This window comes from Taudactylus pleione, unplaced genomic scaffold (genome assembly GCF_031769625.1).
Source record: "Taudactylus pleione unplaced genomic scaffold, aTauple2 ptg000225l, whole genome shotgun sequence".
Lineage (NCBI taxonomy): Eukaryota > Metazoa > Chordata > Amphibia > Anura > Myobatrachidae > Taudactylus > Taudactylus pleione.
Window position 1 is genome coordinate 6,577,355 of NW_028284627.1, and position 12,739 is coordinate 6,590,093.

General features: G+C 47.8%; 1 pseudogene; it reads right to left on the reverse strand.

The window, feature by feature from the left end:
• Positions 1 to 1,054: 1,054 nt before the first annotated feature.
• Positions 1,055 to 2,423, reverse strand: LOC148517229 (uncharacterized; annotated as a pseudogene).
• Between the last annotated feature and the right edge of the window lie 10,316 nt (positions 2,424 to 12,739).

Genomic DNA, 12,739 nt, shown 5'->3' on the forward strand with positions numbered 1-12,739 from the left:
TTGTTGCAATGCAAAAGGTACACATACAGGATATCACATTAATAAGCTTAGGTTCACTCTATACATACTGTATACTTCTAATAAAACCTCATGTTAAACATATGAATGCCAACCTGCTCCCTCTATGTGTTAGAGGTAGTTAAACTAAATATACCAAGTTGTAGTTGGCAGAATCTCAAATGGTTCAACTATAAATTCAATAGATAGAAAGCACAATGTCCCTATGAGTACTCAGAATTCACTGTACAGCCTTTCGTTGGTGCACAAACTTTATAGATGATACTGAACTGTACTACTGGTATCCAAAATGGTGTCACTGTCTCTGCCTGTTCTGTGTTATGCACTACTGCTGTATATCCTGCACAGTTCTGTGTTATGCACTACTGCTGTATATCCTGCTGCAGGCTTCTCTCACTGTACAGCAGTAAGCTGGATGCCCTGAGATCACAGACTGCTATGTGCTGACTGATCTCAGTCTTTACTGGGGTGCTTTTTACTTGCCATGTGCTGTAATGCTTGGGCTACCTGTCCAGATGCCAGCACTTGTCTTTGCAGCATGCACACTCTCTCCTCTCCTTTGGGCTGCAGCAGCTTTAATAGATCTGTGTCCTGTCAGCTTCTCTTGTCCTGCTGCCTTACATGAGAGGGGTCTTCTCCTCACAGTCACCCCGATCAGCTGCTGATCCCTGCTCTCTGTGCCCTCAGTCACAGCACTCTTCAGCACACACCATGGCTCCTGCCACGCTCCTCTCTCAGTCTTGTGCAGAACTCACTGGGCTTCTCTAGCTCCACCCCCAACAGCCTCTCTCTAGTTTCCCTCCTTAAGGCTGGCAGAACCATCTCCAGGGGATCAGCAGGGTCCCAACTCCTGGCCATTAACCCCTTCCATGCTGGAGAAAACACTGCAGGTTTGGGGGTATCACATGCCTCCCGGCTTAAATATTGCGTGTCCTCACGCAATAAACACATTTGCAAAGTCCAGCAAAGAATAGTCTCTTGAACATCACTGCATAATCAACAACATAACATTCACATCAAAGTTGAAAACAGCAGTTTAGACTCTACAATGAGCAGGTAACACACCTTTGTGACTCTTCCTGGACCTATATATAGCCTGCTGCAACATGAAAGTGAACTCCTCACCGCTTATAGTGGTGTACTCACTATCTGGGCCATGTTTCTCTGGGTAAAGATATGTCACAACCTCTTTAGCTACACTAGGGGTTTCTACAGGGACATTAGATTCAGACTGTGACATTAGAAAATCTAGACTATTGAGTTTAAGGGGTCTTGATCCCTCTGCCGTGGCCATGTGGATAACTTCTTTAGTGTCTCTTTCCTGGTCAGTGGTATTTGAATCTGCTTGACTGGGGTCAGCCAGACTGGAATCTGTATTTTTCACTTTCAGTCTGCTCTCATATTCCGGCTCTGAAGGGGGTTGCAGCCTAACTACATCCTGTAGGCTCAGTTGCACCATTTCACTAGGTTCCTTCACATGCCGTTCGTCTCAAGCATTCACTCTGCTCTGGGGTTCTCCCCAACGATTCACTCTGCACTGGGGCTTTGGGTTCTTGCTGTCTGTGTTCAGCTGGTATCATCTGGTGATATGGTAGGTGCCGACACCTCCGGTGAGACTGTGGAAGATGATCGTTCCATCTATCAGTTGCACTTTCAACTGCTCTTGTCCTTTCTCCACCATCACTGTTTTGATCATGTTGCTGAATATTAAGTACAGTAACTCCATGACATGGATAACGCCAATGTTGCTTGCGATCTGTTGCAAATTTGCTATCTCGTACCGGAACACCACCTGGAGCAGTCACGTTAACGGCTTTTATGCCTTTCTTTCCATTCGCCAATTCAAACTCGACCATTTCACCACTTCCCAGGCTCCGGAAGCACTTTTTCTGGTTGGCCTTCTGAATGCCAGTATAATGCACGTATACTCTCCTTTTAGTGTCGATTCGCTTTATAAATCCGTAGCCACGTGGTACATTGAACCGTACGACTTGACCTGAAAATCTTCTTGGGCTGGCTCGCTGATCGTCACCAGTATACAGTACATTAGACACTGTAACTTGGTCCTGTCTTACTGCAATTGGACCTACATCTCTTCTTGAGGGCTGTCGGCAGTTCCACTCAATGTGACCGCTTCGTTTGCATCGTCGGCATATAGGTCTCCCTCGAGCGTCGAACTGATTAATTACTCGTCTTCCGGTCTCTTGGTAAACATCCCATTGGGGTTGGTTTCGCACTCTGCAGTCTGGACACCACTCCTCACGTCTGGTTACAGCCCGTTCCTGTCTCAGGTCTCTTATTTCCTTTCTCATCTCGGTGAGCAACTGGTTGAGTCCTGCAACCCTGTCAGTCATTTCCCTGATCCTGTTGTCATCTGCAGCTGGGTTGCCTTCTTGCAGTTCCATGGTCGATCCTGTTCGTAGACGCCAAAATGTAACACCCCCAATTTGGTGGGATGTCATTGAGTGGATCGTACCTGCTTTTCTTCTGGAACCTGCTTGGGCGTAGATCAGTGCAGTTCCTCTTTCAGGCTCCTCCTATCACAGCAGAGAGACAGGAGAACCCCCAGAACCCAGCGCAGAAACCAGACCAATATAAAGAAATGGGGGTTTATTACTCTGAATCACTATTCTACTAGGACAATTCTAAATGAACATTAGAACATGCAATATTGTTGCAATGCAAAAGGTTCACATACAGATATCCAGTGTCGGACTGGGTCATGAAGGGCCCACAGGGAGAATGCAATGGTAGGGCCCACTGGGGTGCGATGGCATAAAGCTTAAGGTGTGGCTAGCAAACTGAGGGTTGTGGCAGAAAGTGTTACAGTGCCAGTATTATACAGAGTGCATTGCAGTGGCCGTTATATAATACAGAGACAATGCAGTGACCATCATATTATCCAGAGAGCAGTTATTGCCATATAATACAGGGAGCATGCAGTTAAATGCCAACAGTGACCCATAATATAACACAGATATGAATACAATCCCCACCACCATGCGCACACACACAGCCCAAAGCAGTGACTGTGAGCCTGTTGCTGCCCGCAGGTCCCAGTCAGACTCCCACAGCACAGTTATTTCTGGGCAGACAGCAGTAGCATGTGTGAATGAAGCACTGTGTCGCTGTCTGTGTATGCACATAGCTTTGCGAGCTTTACGCCCAGACAACACTACTTCCTAGAACCGTGGGCAGAATACGGAAACACTACAATTCCCAGCATGCCTTGCGTCTGTGTAATGGCAGAGTGGCATCACCAAGTCAGCCAATTGGAGAGCAGTTCTATAATAGTACAGTCCATTGCAAGCATCTCCAGTCTCCTCCCCTCTGCCAGAGCACAGCAGGTATAACTGATGGTCTGCAACCACCGCATTTTGATGTCCATCCCTACTACACTCTAAATAGCACATACTGCACAGGCCACAATAGACTGTGCACAACAGACAATACAAAGGTATATATTTTATATATATATATATATATATATATATATATATATATATATAAATTGTACAGGACACACTACACAGTGTACAGCAACACACATCTATAGCAATAGGCAGGTCACACTACACAATCACATATATAACAATGCAAAGGTCCTAGTGTACAATACAAATAAACAGGTTACACTAGAGACAGTACACAACATAAACACCTATAGCAATGCATAGGCATCACTAGATCATACTTGACTACTCTCCAGAAATTGTCGGGAGCCTCCCGAAAATCGGGTGTCACTCACAGCCCCCCGGAAGAGTGCGCAAGTCTCCCGGCCGCAACCCCTGCCGGCGACCGTTCTCACCTTGCATAGGTGACCGGTCCGGTGGGAACTGATGATGAGATTCGTGTAGAATCGCGTCATCATGGCCCCGCTCCCGCCTACACATTGCCGGTAATCTCAGCATTGTGAAGCAGGGGGGGGGCCACGATGATGTAATCCTGCAGTCCCACCCACAAAACTGCGTCACTCCCCCGCTTACTATGCCGAGCTGCCTCTCTCTCCCGGAAAAGGCAGCCAGATTGTCAGCAAGCCTGCACTAGAGTGTAAAACACACATAGACATACAGTATACTGTATAACAAGGTATAGGTCACACTACACAATCACATAACAATGCAAAGGTCCTAGTGTACAATACATATAAACTAGGGGTGAGCGGGTTCGGATTTCTGAAATCCAAACCCCCCCGAGCCCCCCCGATCCGAGTCTGATCCGAGTCAGGCTCGACTTTTCCCGCCTGACTTGGATCTGAAATCGAGGCAAAACGTCATCATCCCGCCTTCCGAGTCTCGCAGGTTTTGGATCCTATATAAGGTACCCGCGTCGGCGCCATTTTCTCACTCGGCTGTGGACAGTGAAGAGGGAGGGTGGGAGTTAGGGCTGTGTAGTGTAGTGTAGTGTAGTGCTGCTGTTGTCCACTACTTCAAAGTCCATAGGGGCTGGCTGTGTTGTGCTGTGCTGCTGTTGTTAATAGGGGCTGTGTCCACTACTTCAAAGTCCATAGGGGCTGGCTGGACTGTGTTGTGCAGTCAGTTTTCCATAGGGGCTGTGTCCACTCCAAAGTCCTGTGCAGTGTCCCAGTCCTAAAGGAGTGCTGTAGTGTTGTCCAGGGGGTGCTCTGTCCATCAGGGGTGCTCCCCCCAAGTGCTAAAAAAATAATATATTTTCTGTGTTTGTGAATTGTGTGCGCAGTAGCCGCACGTGCATCAACAAAGTAGTGCCAAGCGTGCGCCTGTGTCATAAGTAAAGGGCCGGCTGGCTTGACCGTTAAAGGGTGCTGTAACCCCCGAAAGTACACTCCAGTCCAAACCAAAAAAAAATTATTTCCTGTGTTTGTGAATTGTGTGCGCAGTAGCCGCACGTGCATCAACAAAGTAGTGCCAAGCGTGCGCCTGTGTCATAAGTAAAGGGCCGGCTGGCTTGACCGTTAAGGGTGCTGTAACCCCCGAAAGTACACTCCAGTCCAAACCAAAAAAAAAATTATTTTCTGTGTTTGTGAATTGTGTGCGCAGTAGCCGAACGTGCATCAACAAAGTAGTGCCAAGCGTGCGCCTGTTTCATAAGTAAAGGGCCGGCTGGCTTGACCGTTAAGGGTGCTGTAACCCCCGAAAGTACACTCCAGTCCAAACCAAAAAAAAAATTATTTTCTGTGTTTGTGAATTGTGTGCGCAGTAGCCGCACGTGCATCAACAAAGTAGTGCCAAGCGTGCGCCTGTGTCATAAGTAAAGAGCCGGCTGGCTTGACCGTTAAGGGTGCTGTAACCCCCGAAAGTACACTCCAGTCCAAACCAAAAAAAATATTATTTTCTGTGTTTGTGAATTGTGTGCGCAGTAGCAACACGTGCATCAACAAAGTAGTGCCAAGCGTGCGCCTGTTTCATAAGTAAAGGGCCGGCTGGCTTGACCGTTAAGGGTGCTGTAACCCCCGAAAATACACTCCAGTCCAAACCAAAAAAAAAATTATTTTCTGTGTTTGTGAATTGTGTGCGCAGTAGCCGCACGTGCATCAACAAAGTAGTGCCAAGCGTGCGCCTGTGTCATAAGTAAAGAGCCGGCTGGCTTGACCGTTAAGGGTGCTGTAACCCCCGAAAGTACACTCCAGTCCAAACCAAAAAAAAAATTATTTTCTGTGTTTGTGAATTGTGTGCGCAGTAGCCGCACGTGCATCAACAAAGTAGTGCCAAGCGTGCGCCTGTGTCATAAGTAAAGGGCCGGCTGGCTTTACCGTTAAAGGGTGCTGTAACCCCCAAAGTACACTCCAGTCCAAACCAAAAAAAAAATTATTTTCTGTGTTTGTGAATTGTGTGCGCAGTAGCCGCACGTGCATCAACAAAGTAGTGCCAAGCGTGCGCCTGTGTCATAAGTAAAGGGCCGGCTGGCTTGACCGTTAAAGGGTGCTGTAACCCCCAAAGTACACTCCAGTCCAAACCAAAAAAAAAATTATTTTCTGTGTTTGTGAATTGTGTGCGCAGTAGCCGCACGTGCATCAACAAAGTAGTGCCAAGCGTGCGCCTGTGTCATAAGTAAAGGGCCGGCTGGCTTGACCGTTAAGGGTGCTGTAACCCCCGAAAGTACACTCCAGTCCAAACCAAAAAAAAAATTATTTTCTGTGTTTGTGAATTGTGTGCGCAGTAGCCGCACGTGCATCAACAAAGTAGTGCCAAGCGTGCGCCTGTGTCATAAGTAAAGGGCCGGCTGGCTTGACCGTTAAGGGTGCTGTAACCCCCGAAAGTACACTCCAGTCCAAACCAAAAAAAAAATTATTTTCTGTGTTTGTGAATTGTGTGCGCAGTAGCCGCACGTGCATCAACAAAGTAGTGCCAAGCGTGCGCCTGTGTCATAAGTAAAGGGCCGGCTGGCTTGACCGTTAAAGGGTGCTGTAACCCCCAAAGTACACTCCAGTCCAAACCAAAAAAAAAATTATTTTCTGTGTTTGTGAATTGTGTGCGCAGTAGCCGCACGTGCATCAACAAAGTAGTGCCAAGCGTGCGCCTGTGTCATAAGTAAAGGGCCGGCTGGCTTGACCGTTAAAGGGTGCTGTAACCCCCAAAGTACACTCCAGTCCAAACCAAAAAAAAAATTATTTTCTGTGTTTGTGAATTGTGTGCGCAGTAGCCGCACGTGCATCAACAAAGTAGTGCCAAGCGTGCGCCTGTGTCATAAGTAAAGGGCCGGCTGGCTTGACCGTTAAAGGGTGCTGTAACCCCCGAAAGTACACTCCAGTCCAAACCAAAAAAAAATTATTTTCTGTGTTTGTGAATTGTGTGCGCAGTAGCCGCACGTGCATCAACAAAGTAGTGCCAAGCGTGCGCCTGTGTCATAAGTAAAGGGCCGGCTGGCTTGACCGTTAAAGGGTGCTGTAACCCCCGAAAGTACACTCCAGTCCAAACCAAAAAAAAATTATTTTCTGTGTTTGTGAATTGTGTGCGCAGTAGCCGCACGTGCATCAACAAAGTAGTGCCAAGCGTGCGCCTGTGTCATAAGTAAAGGGCCGGCTGGCTTGACCGTTAAGGGTGCTGTAACCCCAGAAAGTACACTCCAGTCCAAACCAAAAAAAAAATTATTTTCTGTGTTTGTGAATTGTGTGCGCAGTAGCCGCACGTGCATCAACAAAGTAGTGCCAAGCGTGCGCCTGTGTCATAAGTAAAGGGCTGGCTGGCTTGACCGTTAAGGGTGCTGTAACCCCCGAAAGTACACTCCAGTCCAAACCAAAAAAAAAAATATTTTCTGTGTTTGTGAATTGTGTGCGCAGTAGCCGCACGTGCATCAACAAAGTAGTGCCAAGCGTGCACCTGTGTCATAAGTAAAGGGCCGGCTGGCTTGACCGTTAAGGGTGCTGTAACCCCAGAAAGTACACTCCAGTCCAAACCAAAAAAAAAATTATTTTCTGTGTTTGTGAATTGTGTGCGCAGTAGCCGAACGTGCATCAACAAAGTAGTGCCAAGCGTGCGCCTGTGTCATAAGTAAAGGGCCGGCTGGCTTGACCGTTAAGGGTGCTGTAACCCCCGAAAGTACACTCCAGTCCAAACCAAAAAAAAAAATATTTTCTGTGTTTGTGAATTGTGTGCGCAGTAGCCGCACGTGCATCAACAAAGTAGTGCCAAGCGTGCGCCTGTGTCATAAGTAAAGGGCCGGCTGGCTTGACCGTTAAGGGTGCTGTAACCCCCGAAAGTACACTCCAGTCCAAACCAAAAAAAAAATATTTTCTGTGTTTGTGAATTGTGTGCGCAGTAGCCGCACGTGCATCAACAAAGTAGTGCCAAGCGTGCGCCTGTGTCATAAGTAAAGGGCCGGCTGGCTTGACCGTTAAAGGGTGCTGTAACCCCCAAAGTACACTCCAGTCCAAACCAAAAAAAAAATTATTTTCTGTGTTTGTGATTGTGTGCGCAGTAGCCGCACGTGCATCAACAAAGTAGTGCCAAGCGTGCGCCTGTGTCATAAGTAAAGGGCCGGCTGGCTTGACCGTTAAAGGGTGCTGTAACCCCCGAAAGTACACTCCAGTCCAAACCAAAAAAAAATAATTTTCTGTGTTTGTGAATTGTGTGCGCAGTAGCCGCACGTGCATCAACAAAGTAGTGCCAAGCGTGCGCCTGTGTCATAAGTAAAGGGCCGGCTGGCTTTACCGTTAAAGGGTGCTGTAACCCCCAAAGTACACTCCACTCCAAACCAAAAAAAAAATTATTTTCTGTGTTTGTGAATTGTGTGCGCAGTAGCCGCACGTGCATCAACAAAGTAGTGCCAAGCGTGCGCCTGTGTCATAAGTAAAGGGCCGGCTGGCTTGACCGTTAAAGGGTGCTGTAACCCCCAAAGTACACTCCAGTCCAAACCAAAAAAAAAATTATTTTCTGTGTTTGTGAATTGTGTGCGCAGTAGCCGCACGTGCATCAACAAAGTAGTGCCAAGCGTGCGCCTGTGTCATAAGTAAAGGGCCAGCTGGCTTGACCGTTAAAGGGTGCTGTAACCCCCGAAAGTACACTCCAGTCCAAACCAAAAAAAAATTATTTTCTGTGTTTGTGAATTGTGTGCGCAGTAGCCGCACGTGCATCAACAAAGTAGTGCCAAGCGTGCGCCTGTGTCATAAGTAAAGGGCCGACTGGCTTGACTGTTAAAGGGTGCTGTAACCCCCAAAGTACACTCCAGTCCAAACCAAAAAAAAAATTATTTTCTGTGTTTAGCCGCACGTATATATCAAATCGATATAACATAAATGGAGGACCAAACTTTCTCCGATAAAAATAAAATAGAGAAAGATCAAGAACCACTTCCTCCTAGTGCTGAAGCTGCTGCCACTAGTCATGACATAGACGATAACATGCCATCAACGTCGTCTGCCAAGGCCGATGCCCAATGTCATAGTAGAGGGCACATACAATCCCAAATGGCAAAGTTCAGGAAAATGACCTTGAAAAAGACATTTAAATCAGCTGAAGAGAAACGTAAACTTGCCAATATGCCATTTACGACACGGAGTGGCAAGGAACGGCTAAGGTCGATCCCTAGTATGTTCATGACTAGTGGTTCAGCTTCACATGACGATGGAAGCCCTCCTCCCACTAAAAAAATCAAAAGAGTTAAGCTGGCAAAAGCACAGCGAAGAACTGTGCTTTCTAAGAAGATATCACAAATCCCCAAGGAGAGTCCAAGTGTGGTGGTGGTTGCGATGCCTGACCTTCCCAGCACTGGACGGGAAGAGGTGGCTCTTTCCACCATTTGCACGCCCCCTGCAAGTGCTGAAAGGAGCACCCACAGTCCACTTGCTGATATGCAAATTGAAGATGTCACTGTTGAAGTACAACAGGATGAGGATACTGGTGTAGCTGGCGCTGAGGAGGAAGTTGGCGAGGAGGATTCTGATGGTGATGTGGTTTGTTTAAATCAGGCTCCGGGGGAGACAGTTGTTGTCCGTGGGATGAAAAAGCCCATCACGGTCATGCCTGGGCAGAAGACCAAACATTCCACCTCTTTGGTCTGGCAATATTTCTATCCAAATCCGGACAACAACTGTCTTGCCATATGTACCATATGTAAAGGTGAAATAAGTAGGGGTAGGGACGTCAACCACCTAGGAACATCCTCCCTTATACGGCACCTGCAGCGCGTTCATAAAAAGTTACTGTCAAGTTCAGAAACTTTGGCTAAGACCGTAAGCAGTCCAGGGACACCTAAATCCCGTTGTCCTGTTGTATCCAAGCGCCTGCAAACCACACCGTCAACTCCCTCCTCGTCAATTTCCTCCTTAGTCAGGATCAGAAGTAGTCCTGCAGGCCATGTCACTGGCATGACTGACTCTCCTATCCGGGATTCCTCTGGAGGATCCTGCATTGCTACGCCTACTGCTGCCGCTGCTGTTGCTGCTGCTGGGAGTCGTTCATCATCCCAGAGAGGAAGTAGGAACACCACTACTTTTACTAAACAATTGACCCTCCAACAGTCCTTAGCGAGGAGGATGAAGTACGACAGCAGTCATCCTGAAGCAAAACGTATAACTGAGGCCTTGACTGCTATGTTGGTGTTAGACGTGCGTCCGGTATCCGCCATTAGTGCAGTGGGATTTAGACAATTGATGGAGGTAGTGTGTCCCCGGTTCCAAATCCCGTCTAGATTCCACTTCACTAGGCAGGCGATACCGAGACTGTACAGAAACGTCAGAAAAAGTGTCCTCAGTGTCCTGAAAAATGCCGTTGTACACAATGTCCACTTAAGCACGGACATGTGGACAAGTGGAACAGGGCAGACTAAGGACTATATGACTGTGACAGCCCACTGGGTAGATGTATCACCTTACGCAGCAACAGCAGCAGCGTCACCAGTAGCAGCATCTCAGAAACGCCAGCTCTTTACAAGGCAGGCTACGCTGTGTATCACCGGTTTCAGTAAGAGGCACACCGCCGACAACCTCTTAGAGAAACTGAGGGAAATCATCGCCCAGTGGCTTACCCCACTTAGACTCTCCTGGGGATTTGTGATATCTGACAACGCCACCAATATTGTGCGGGCATTACATCTGGGCAAATTCCAGCACGTCCCATGTTTTGCTCACACAATAAACTTGGTGGTGCAGAATTTTCTGAAAAGCGACAGGGGCGTGCAGGAGACGCTTTGGGTGGCCCGAAAAATTTCTGGCCACTTTCGCCATTCAGCGACTGCGTGCCGAAGACTGGAGCGCCAGCAAACACTCTTGAACCTGCCCCGCCATCACCTGAAGCAAGAGGTTGTGACGCGGTGGAACTCAACCCTCTATATGCTTCAGAGGATGGAGGAGCAGCAAAAGGCCATACAAGCCTATACATCCACCTATGACATAGGCAAAGGAGGGGGTATGCACCTGACTCAAGCGCAGTGGAGAATGATTTCCGTGTTGTGCAAGGTTCTCCAGCCCTTCGAACTTGCCACACGTGAAGTCAGTTCAGACACAGCCAGCTTGAGTCAGGTCATTCCCCTCATCAGGCTTTTGCAGAAGCAGCTGGAGAAAGTGAAGGAGGAGCTAAGACGGAGCGATTCCGCTCGGCATGTGGGACTTGTGGATGAAGCCCTTCATTCGCTTTGCCAGGATTCCAGGGTGGTCAATCTGTTGAAATCAGACCACTACATTTTGGCCACCGTGCTTGATCCTAGGTTTAAAGCCTATGTGGTGTCTCTCTTTCCGGCCGACACAAGCCTGCAGAGGTGCAAAGACCTGCTGGTGAACACACTGTCAGCTGAAGCGGAACGTGACACGTCAACGGCTCCTTCTTCATTTTCTCCCGCAACTGGGGCTGCCAGGAAAAAACTTAGGTATCCTAAGCAACCCGCTGGCGGTGATGCAGGGCAGGCAGGACCAAGTTTGGACATCTGGTCCGGACTGAAGGACCTGGCAACAATTTCTGACATGTCTACTGTCACTGCATATGATACTGTCACCATTGACAGAATGGTGGAGGATTACATCGGTGACAGCATCCAAGTAGGCATGTCAGACAGTCCATACCTGTACTGGCAGGAAAAAGAGGCAATTTGGAGGCCCCTGTACAAGCTGGCTCTATTTTACCTGAGTTGCCCCCCCTCCAGTGTGTACTCCGAAAGAGTGTTTAGTGCAGCCGGGAACCTTGTCAGCGAAAGGCGTAGGAGGTTGCTTCCACAGAATGTGGAGAAGATGATGTTCATCAAAATGAATTATCAGCTCTTCCAGGGAGACCAGCCTCCAGAAGGTACAGAGGGACCTGTGGTGGTGGATTCAAGTGGGGACGAGTTAATACTTTGTGAGGATGAGGATGTACACACTGAAGAGGGTGAGGAATCGGTGGATGAGGAGGATGAGGATGACATCTTGCCTCCGTAGAGCCAGTTTGTGCAGGGACACATTAATTGCCAGCTTGTTTTGTGGGGGCCCAAACGAACCAATCATTTCAGCCACAGTTGTGTGGCAGACCCTGGTGCTGAAATTATTGATTTGTTAAAGTGTGCATGTCCTGTTTATACAACATAAGGGTGGGTGGGAGGGCCCAAGGACAATTCCATCTTGCACTTCTTTTTTTTCTTTGCATTATGTACAGTTTGGGGCCTAGTTTTTCTAACTGCCATCCTGTCTGCCACTGCAGTGTCACTCCTAGATGGGTCACGTGTTTGTGCCGCCCACTCGTGTCGCTTAGCATAGTCATCCAGCTACCTCGGTGCAACCTTTTGGACATGAAAACACTATTGTGAGGTGTGAGGTGTTCAGAATAGACTGGAAATGAGTGGAAATTAAGGTTATTGAGGTTAATAATAGCATAGGAGCAGAGAAACCAACAAATTCTGTGATTTTAGCTGTTTTTATGCTTTTTTTAAAAAAAATACAGATCCAAAACACAAAACCCAGAACCCAAAACACGGAAGGGTGGTTTTGGCAAAACCAATCCAGATCCAAAACACGAAGAAAGATCCAGATCCAAAACCAAAACACAAAACACGAAAAGTGGCCGGTGCACACCCCTAATATAAACATATATAACAATATACAGATCACACTAGACAATACAGAACACAAACACCTATAGCAATGCATATTTATCACCCAGCACACATACACATATATAACAGTGTACCTAATGCCTCAATTCAACCCCCACCCCTTCCCCCACTCACCTCTTGCAGAAGGATCTTTCATCTGCAGTCACTGAGCAGGCAGAAGGAGGTAACAGGTCCCGCAGCTGTGAGGAGGAGGAGCAGCCATGAGACAAGACAGACAAGACACTGT